Source organism: Neophocaena asiaeorientalis, unplaced genomic scaffold (genome assembly GCF_003031525.2).
Source record: "Neophocaena asiaeorientalis asiaeorientalis breed wild unplaced genomic scaffold, Neophocaena_asiaeorientalis_V1.1 scaffold78, whole genome shotgun sequence".
NCBI classification, from domain to species: Eukaryota; Metazoa; Chordata; class Mammalia; order Artiodactyla; family Phocoenidae; genus Neophocaena; species Neophocaena asiaeorientalis.
Genome location: NW_020175018.1, coordinates 3,893,309 through 3,902,433, shown reverse-complemented (window position 1 = coordinate 3,902,433; position 9,125 = coordinate 3,893,309).

The following is a 9,125-nucleotide window of genomic DNA, read 5'->3' as shown; positions in this document are numbered from 1 at the left end:
ATTTTATCCTTTTCTTGTCTTCCCTCTCAACTGCCTAGCCACGCTGACTTCAAATGTTTGACTCCTGGAATTTGCCAAGTTATCTCTCATAGCATTTGGCCCTGCTGCTCCCTCTGCCTGGCTTTCCCCCCTCACTTCCCTTCCCATAACGATGCTATTCGTTCTTCCTTGTTTCTAATTAACTGCCATGTTTTCAGAGATGCATCACCTGGTCCTCAAATAGAAATCAATACATCTCTCATCATTCCACTTCATAGAACTATGTTCTTTTCTATCACAGAACATTTAAAATCATATATTCTCTTTTTTATTGTAACAAGAGTTCACATGAGATCTACCTTCTTCATAATTGTTTATGAATACAGTATAGTATCGTTAACTATACAATATAGTATCGCACAGTGTTATATAGCAGATCACTAGAACTTGATCATCTTGCAAAACTGAAACTGTATACCAGTTTGTTGAATAGCATCTCCCCATTTTCTCCTCCCATATATTCATTTTCAATTATTTGTTTTTGTCTGTCTCTTGACTAGACTGTAAGCTCTGTAGGGGAGGAAAACCTTTCCCTTCTTCCTTTCTAGTTTGTTTGTCTGGTCTAATATGGAAGCTCATAAAAGCCTGAGACTCCAAGAAGTGACCAAAGCAGGCAGCTTCTATATCTTTTAGACAAAGAAACAATACATTTCTAAAGAATTGACAAAACAAAGGAGTTTGGGCTTGGGGCAGCTAATTAGTGAAGAAGTAACAAGTTTGTTTATACAGCCTTCTCTGCCCTGAATTCTCTGTCTCTGGTGATGAGGATGTCTCTCTACCTCCTGGTACAGAGAGGGTACTTTTCACATGGAAGATGTATTTCCTACTTTCAGGGTACAGAGGAGGATCAGAGTTCCCGCACCGGCTGTTTCTTAAGTAACTTTAATTCAAAGCAATCAGTATGCCAAGGTGGCATATTTTGGAGTGGCATATTCTGCTCCCTTTTAGCTCTGTGAGTGCAGGGACCATTTTAGTTTTGATCATCACTGTATCCACATTCCTGGAGCACAGTATTGCATAGTCCTCCATGCATGAAAGATAAGAGGAAGAAAGGGAGGGAGGGAGGAGGGAAAAAGGGAGGGAGGGAGGAAGGAAGGGCTCTTTTGAATTTAAATTTCTTTTTTCTTTTTCCCTCCAGACCAGAGTCTCAGTAAAAAAAAAAAAAAAAATTACATGTATATTATATATAGTGCCTAGAGCTGAGATGAGGGACTTTCAATAAATTTCGCTGAAAGCCTCTCTAAATGAGATGGAATGCAGCTGGACTTTCAGGAGACTTAGGGAGCCTGCAGAGCCCCAGCCTTGCTGAGTCTGCAGCTTCTCATACAATAGTCATCAAATATAGCTTGGTTAAGTGGGTCAGGAGTCGGGGATGTCCTCCTGTATCCCTGAGATACATCTAAGGGAGGCCCTTGGAGTTATGTTTACATAAAGCTCCTTAAGATAGTGGGAGAAATAGTGAAAGGAGGCCATGGAGTTGGGAGTTCAGGGCAGTGAGATCTCTGGTGTAATAAAATGTGCAGGGGACTTGAAAACAGGCAGTCTTGGGTTTTCACCCCAGATCATCAACCAAACTAGCACTTACTTGTCCTTGAGTATAATAGAGAGACTGCATTATTCTCATTTAATAGATGAAGAAGTGATGCTTGCAGAGATAATTAACTTGCCCAAGGCATCAAAACTGGCAACCGGGAGAGCTGGGATTTGAACCCTGGTTTGCCCGACTCTAAGGGTTGCTAAATAAGACTACTTAAAAATTAAAAAAAAACTATATGCACACAACAGCATGCGTCAACAAATTTAAAGATACAGACTGAAAGATGTCTGCTCTCTCCCTACTGTGTTCAAGGTCACATGGGTATTAAATGGCAGAGCTGAAATTCAAAACCAGTGTCATCTTATGCAAGAGATTGTTCTTTTAACATTCATTCATTCATTCATTCATTCATTCATTCATTTAACAAATTATCATTGATGACCTAACACATGCCAGGCAGCAGAGAACAAAATTGACAGGATTTCTGCCCTCTGGTAACTATAATTTAACAGGGAAGACAAATGTCAAATAACACTCTTGCAAAGTGGTTATTATCATCCCTGTTACAAAAGTATGGAAACTCTTAACCCTTAAGCTATACTGTCTCGTTGGAGGAGGTCACAGAGAGGACATGACTGCCAGTTGACCTGCAAGCTAGACCTGGGTTCATTACCCTCTCCTGGGTCTTCGAAATGTACATTCCATCCATTGTTCCTGGAACCACATCAGGATCGCAGTCTTAAGAGAGCAATTGTGTTGTTGAGACCATCTGGACGGTGTATGTGACTGAACCCCGTTAAGGCCTCCATACAGAATTTCAGGATTCTGCCAGACAGGTGCAAAGATCTACCTGTCTTGCAGCATCCAAGACAGGCCTTGCATGCAAATTGCTTTCATCTTATTAGCACTGCCACCTGCCAAGCTGGAGGGGTCTGTCTCTTTCTTTGGTCTCTCCTTGCCCTCCCCCTACAGGGCTTACTTTCGGAATTTCAACCCAACAAAGTTAGAAGGACTTCATTAGATGTAAATTGCCTAGTATATTGCAGGCAGCACATTTTCTGTGTGTTCCCAATTGTCTCTATGTAAAGCTGAGATTAACAATTGCAACCTCACAGGTGGTTGTGAGAATTAAATAAGAAAATATGTTTTGTGCCTGACTCATAGTAGACACCCAGAAAATGTTGTAGAAATAGTCACTTTATGCCGTCACCTTCACCAGTTCAAAATGTAATGGTACAAATAATGTGCTGCAGAAAGGAAGACGACCTAGTACTCGCTAGCAGAGAAGAAAGCTTACACTTTTCTTAGTAAAATACATTCTAATGTACCAGGTTAGAAGTTCAGCTTGAATAAATATAAAGAGGATACTGCAAGGCTTTGTTTTTTTTTTTTTTTTAAACTAAAGCAGGGTTCCAAAGAGAAAAATATTCCAGACAGGAAGAGCCAATAGAACCCAGACAGAGGGACCTGAAAAATACACCAATAGTAAGATTTGGAAGGAAAAAAGATCCAGAGGAATATCACCTATTGCTATGAGCTAAGGATGAAAGATGACAAGAGTAACAAAGGAAGAAGGAAACACGAATAGGTGAAATGATTAAGTAGGCAAAGAGGTACAGAGATTTGGGCACAAGCAAATGAATGATGGGGATGAATTAAAGATGAGCGAACTTGAAAAAGAAAATGCAACAGGATGAATGAGGAAAGAGAGTCTTTCAAGGAGTTTTGCGAGGGTTTTGAGTAGATGGTGTAAGAAGGATTTGAAATGACTGCGTAAATCATGGAACAAGAAGGGGTTGATTTAGAGGACCGGGGACAGGGAATGTGGGAGGTAATGAAAGGTATGAGCTGGAGAAAAAAAATAATAAATTTGAGAACTGTTAAGGGAAAAGTCAGATAAGTCCTGGGTTGAAGCAGAAATCAGTTAAACGGATGCAAGTAGAAATGAAGAAAGACAACGGTGATTAACATACTCTTTCATTTTTCATGAAGGAGAAGTTAGAGACAATGGTAAAAGTTTGCTCTAAATGAGATATAGTGGAAATGTTCTGGAAAGGGAGATGAGAAACGGAGGGAGGAAAGCAAAGAGACAGAAAGGTCACAGAAGGACCAAATAAATAGACATTTGGGGTTGGAAACAAGCTAGCGTTACTGAGGACCTACTATGTGCCAGAGAGTACTCAGTGCTTCCACTTATACCTGCTGGCTCATCCAACTTTCCCATCACCCAACTTACAAGAAAGATAATTAAGGCTCAGAGAGGTAGTGAATCACTAAAATTAGCCAACTAGTAAGTGATCGAGAAATGAATTTGAGCTTACGTCAAAGAGAGGTCTGAGTCAAAGAAACAGCAGTAATAGAAATGTTTACAGTGATCTAATTTGGAGACATCAACAGTAAAAGGAAAAGCTTCAAGATTGACCTTCATCTTGTAATTGCTTCTGTACCAACGGATGGAGTTGGGCTCTGCATGGTTTAAGATGCTGAGGTTGGCAGACCTAAAAGGAGAGAGTGTCTGTGGGGAGGTGGCTGAAGGGAAGAAAAGGAAACAATATGCTGGGTGATAAATGGATTCAATGTGCTGCAGGGAGCAAGGCAGGATTAAAAGAATGAGGTGAATTACAGAGAGGGCCATGATTGAAGCAAGAGAAAACAAACGGTGGACAGGTGTGGGTACAAAGAGGACTGATGGAGGATTGAGCTTAGATAGAGTAGAGATGGAGCAAGAGATAACAAGCTCTTCTCCTGAAGTGGAGTTTGTGTTCTAGACATCATTTTGAAGCTTAAAGAAGAAAGACTTTAAAAAAAAAAATCACTTGAATCATGGAAATCTGGGAAGGGAGAAAAGAAGGAAGGAGGGAAAGAAGGAAAGGAGGAAGGAATAAAAGGAGGGAAGGAGGGACAGACAGATAGACAGAGGGAGGATAATGTACTCATTGTGGAAAACCAAAAGGATGGGTCTCTTTTCTTCACTGCAGAATTATGGCTAGTGCCTAATACAATACGTGTCTTAGACTTAAAAGTCAAGAAAGGCGTGATTATTCATTAACAAAATACTGATTTTTGTGTCTCTACCCTATGTCAGACACAGAGCTAGCTTGTACAAACAGGGTGGTAAGCAGGACATACATGGCCTTTGACCTCTTTGAGTTCCCAGTCTAGAGGGGAAGATGCATCAAGGAAATACACTAATAAATGGACAATTATTAAAATATGTAATGAGTGCAATTAAAATATATATGAGGAGATGTGAAAGGAAATAACAGGGAAGTCAGAGAGGAGCTAGCTTGAACTGGGGGCTTAGTCATCTTAGAGAAAGTGCTTTATGCACTAAGACTCACATGTAAACGAAAGGTAGCAAGGTGAAGTCTGGAGGGAGATCCCTCCAGGCAGAAGGAAGAGCCTTTGGGAAAACAGTGGGGACACAAGAGCTTGAAACATTCCAGGAACAAAAAAGAGGTGTTTCTGGCCAGAACAGAGTGACGGTGCTGAAGATCTTGTCAAATGGGGCTGGAGAGGAAAACAGGGAGTGAGATACCAGAAGATGTTTGGATTTACTTATAATGTTAATAGAACCCATTATGGGCCAGGCATTTTCACATATGTGATCTCATTAAATTTCCATAATAATCCTGAGAAATGGGTATTACTTTTTCCTCCTTTCACAAATAAGAAAATGAGGTCTAATAGGGGCATTATTGAGTGATTTGACCCAATAGGTAAATAGCAGAGATGATATCTCAGCCAACCCTGTCTCTCCCAAATCCTTGCTTCTTCAAAACACTAGGCTGTCTCAGTCACGTGGTCTGAATAGATGGAATTTTTAAAAAACAGAATAGAGTAAGGTGGGGGAAGAAGGAAAGGAGAAAAACGTTACAAAACTACCTAGAAAGGCAAATATGAAATATTCAAGAGGAAGCATTTGCTGGGGAGTGGGGGAGCTGGAAGGGGCTAGAAAGAATGAAAAGGAATTTCAGATCAGTGGAGTCAGAGATGGGGGTATGTGGGGACCCTCTAGGAGAATAAATTACATCAATCATGAACTGTAACTAATTACATCAATAATGAACTGTGACTTAGGAGGAGAGGGGAAGGGTGAGAAGAGTGGTACCACTGGCCACAAGACAGGGGGGTATCAGAGTGTGAATAGGGAAGTCCTGAGGGTAGGTGGGAAGGGTTGGGGCAGAAAGGTGGCATGCTGTGGCAGGGAGAGCAAGGACTTAGGAGTCAGGCAGATGTGTGTTCCAACACTTGGCTACTGCATGATCAAAGTCAAGTTTCTTAGCTTCCCTGAGCCTCAAACGCCACATCTATCAAATGGGGATAACAAGCCTCCCTCCAGATGTTGCTGGAATTAGACATCAAAACAGCAGTTATAATTTATCGAGCACCTATTTTGTTAAGCACTTTGCATAATGGTTTCTGAAGCCTCGCTACCACCAGGAGGCAGGAATTGTTATCATCATTCATTGATGTTCTGCATAAAGTTTTGAAGCTGCAGAGTATGTGTTCAGAAGTATGAGTTCTTTTCCTGTGGTTGTTCCCGATTCGACACTGCCTACTAGATAACTTAGGTCCTCCTTCAAAATGAACAGCACATTCCTTGCCTGCCTTTTTTGTCTTGTCTCCAATCTCTCCTCTCCCTCTCAATGAACTTCCTCCATTTCCCTTCATGAGCTTTGCCCTTGCTGCCTTCCATTTGTTTCCACTTTCTGTTCTCCGTCAGGTGTGTTAGTCACAAGCAACAGAGACCAATTCTGATCATTTAAGCAGTAACAGAATTCAGTAGTGATACTACTCAGAATATCCAGGAGGGCACGGTATCTGGGCTGAAAGTCTGTGAAGTTGAGAGCAGCACTCCAAATCACATCACAGAACTGGCTGCTGGAGCTACTGTTGTAGCTGCAGCCAGGCACCAAGAAGGCATTTCACACTTTTGACACCAAATGACACTGGGCTCTGAGCAGCGGTGTTAGAACGATTTCTACTAGTGATGAAATCTGGATGTAACTGCCCCACCTGTTACCACTTTGGTCCCCAAGTGGATTCTGCCTAATTCCAGCTTCCTTCCCAGAATCTGGGGTGGGTGAATCTGATTGGTGAATTCTGAGTCATGTGCTCAAGTCCTAGATGCAGTGGAGGCTGAAAGTATCTGGAAATTGTAGCCTCTTCATGGGAGGTGGGCTGTGGCTTAGGGAATAAAGCCCCCTCTAAGGGATTCATCCAGATGCTGAGCAGTTGCCAGGAATGCCAAATGGCAGATTTAACCCCATGCTACTAGTCCTACATGGCTCAATTCCAATGCCATCTCCTTTGGGGAGCTTCCTTTGATTTCTCCAAGCATATGTTTCAGAGCACCTCATAAAAGAAACACATGTCTGTCTGTCTGTCTGCCTGCCTGCCTGGTATCTGAGATATTTCTGTGTTCTCTCATCCCCACACCTCCCTCCACATCGTTATAAACTCTCCAAGGGCAGGAGTTGTGTTTATGCATCTCTGCATCCCCTTATAGTGCCTGGTAGGAGCCCTAGATATTTGGTGGTGAATGAATGAATGAAAGTGTTGGTCTCATTCGACAGGCCTTTGTACCAGGGGTCCATGAAGGACTTGCACAGACTCTGCCTTACATAAGGGAGCCCTTTTTTCCTGGTGTGCACTTCTATAAATGGACTATGTCAGCATATTTGAAGAAAGGGGCATAGAAAATCAGAAAGCCCCGTTGCAGAGGATAGTGGCGGATTGTAAGGGTACAAAGGAGAGACTGAGGGAGCCAGGGTGACATATTTTGGAGGAGTAAATGAACTGGAGCAGGCATCAGAGAGGCAGGAGACAATTTAGAATCAGAGGACTTGAAAAGCCAGATTTCCACCCCCCCACCCCCTCCTTGGGTTCACAGATTAGTAAACTGAGACAGGAGAAGCATACCTTACAAACCTCAGAGCTGAAAAAGACCCAGATGCACTCCTGCGGATGTGCCTTTCACAACATCTTTGATAGGTGGGCTTTTCCAAGGTCACTGAGGACAGTGTGTTTCAGTGGAAACAGCCAAGGCGTTGGAGCTTGGAGTTCAGATTTTAGCTCTTGTGCTTATTAGCTGAGTGACCCTGGGAAGTCCCTTTACCTCCCTGACCTCCTGATCTCAGTTTCCTCATCTGGAAAATGGGAATCATAATACCCATCTCATTGGAGTATGTTTATGTATAAAAGTTAACATAGATACATGTCTAGCACTTGGAGAATGCTTAATAAACAGTATAATTAAGTCCAAGGTCACAAAACAGGTTTTGATTTTTCCTTCTTTTAAGTCCTCTTCCTTTATCCAAAGTCATGAAAAAGTAAATAAAATGTGCTGGGAGCGGGAAAAAGGCCTTTCCTGTGAAGGGTTAAATACAGAAAGGAGAAAAGAGGCAGAAGAGGGAAGAGCTAAGATGAGAGAAGTTAATGCACGGAGGAGACCACACCAAAGGTGTGCAGATGGGCAAGAAATACCGGGAGATGGCAAATGGCTCACAAGTAATAGGTAGGAAGCATCTATAAGATTAAAGTCAAGACAAGGTTAAGAATGAAAGGAGTGGAGAGACGAAAGAGAGAACAGAGAGAGGAGAGAGGAAGAAAAGGAGGGGAGTAGAGAAGGCGGGGCCCCTCAAGGTCCAGATTCCTGCAGAGGTGGTGGCTCGCTGGGGGATACCAGGTATGTGGGGCAGAGAGAACCTACCCAGGGCCAAAAGGCTGCCCTGTGTCCGAAGACCTAGGTTTAGAGCTCAGCTTGAATCCAGGAGAAAAACGACCAGGCTTGGGGGGTGGGGTGGGGTGGGGTTGAAGAGTCGGTGAACAGACCTCTCCTCCGGGAGGGGGGCAGAGGATGTGGGAGCCCGTGGGAGCCAGAAGCAGACAGAGTAGTAGGTCTCTACCTCGCACCCTTTTCAGGAATTTTACACGCAGAGCAGCCAAGTAGTGCTGTCCAGGTTGGGAACAGGATCCAGAAAAAAGCGCTGGCTTGCAGGGCGGCAGCTGGGGGCCAGAGCATCCTCCTGGAGTCAGTGCAGGAGGGTGGGGGCCTTAGAGGGTGGAGTTCGACAACCCTTTGTCCATTAGCTCTTGGTGCAACCTCCGAGGCCTGGGTAGATGGGAGAGGTGGGAGAAGGAATGCCTGAGTTGTGGGCAAGTGGGTGGGCAGGGGTCTCAAAGGCCACGAGGAATTATTTCAGGGACTAGGAAAGGGTACAGGACTTGCTATTGGGCTTGAGGGGAGACGAAGTTGTCTTGACCATCCTTAGGCGCCCCTACCCCCCAGAAGGCGGGGTCTGGAGCAAGGCTGGGCTAAGGCGCGCCCCCAGGTGCAGCCTCTGGGTTGGGCCAGGGGTGGGGTAAAGCTGGGCGAGCTGGGTTGAGCCCAGGGGAATAAGGGGAAGCACCCGGGGTCCCTAAGTCTTAGGAATTTGCAGAGGGGTGCTGTGGCTAAAGAATATTGTGAGGGCGGATTGGGGGATCCTGGGAAAGGAGAAGGGGCGACTGGGATTCGCACGAGGCTGGGCGGAGCCTCCGAGAC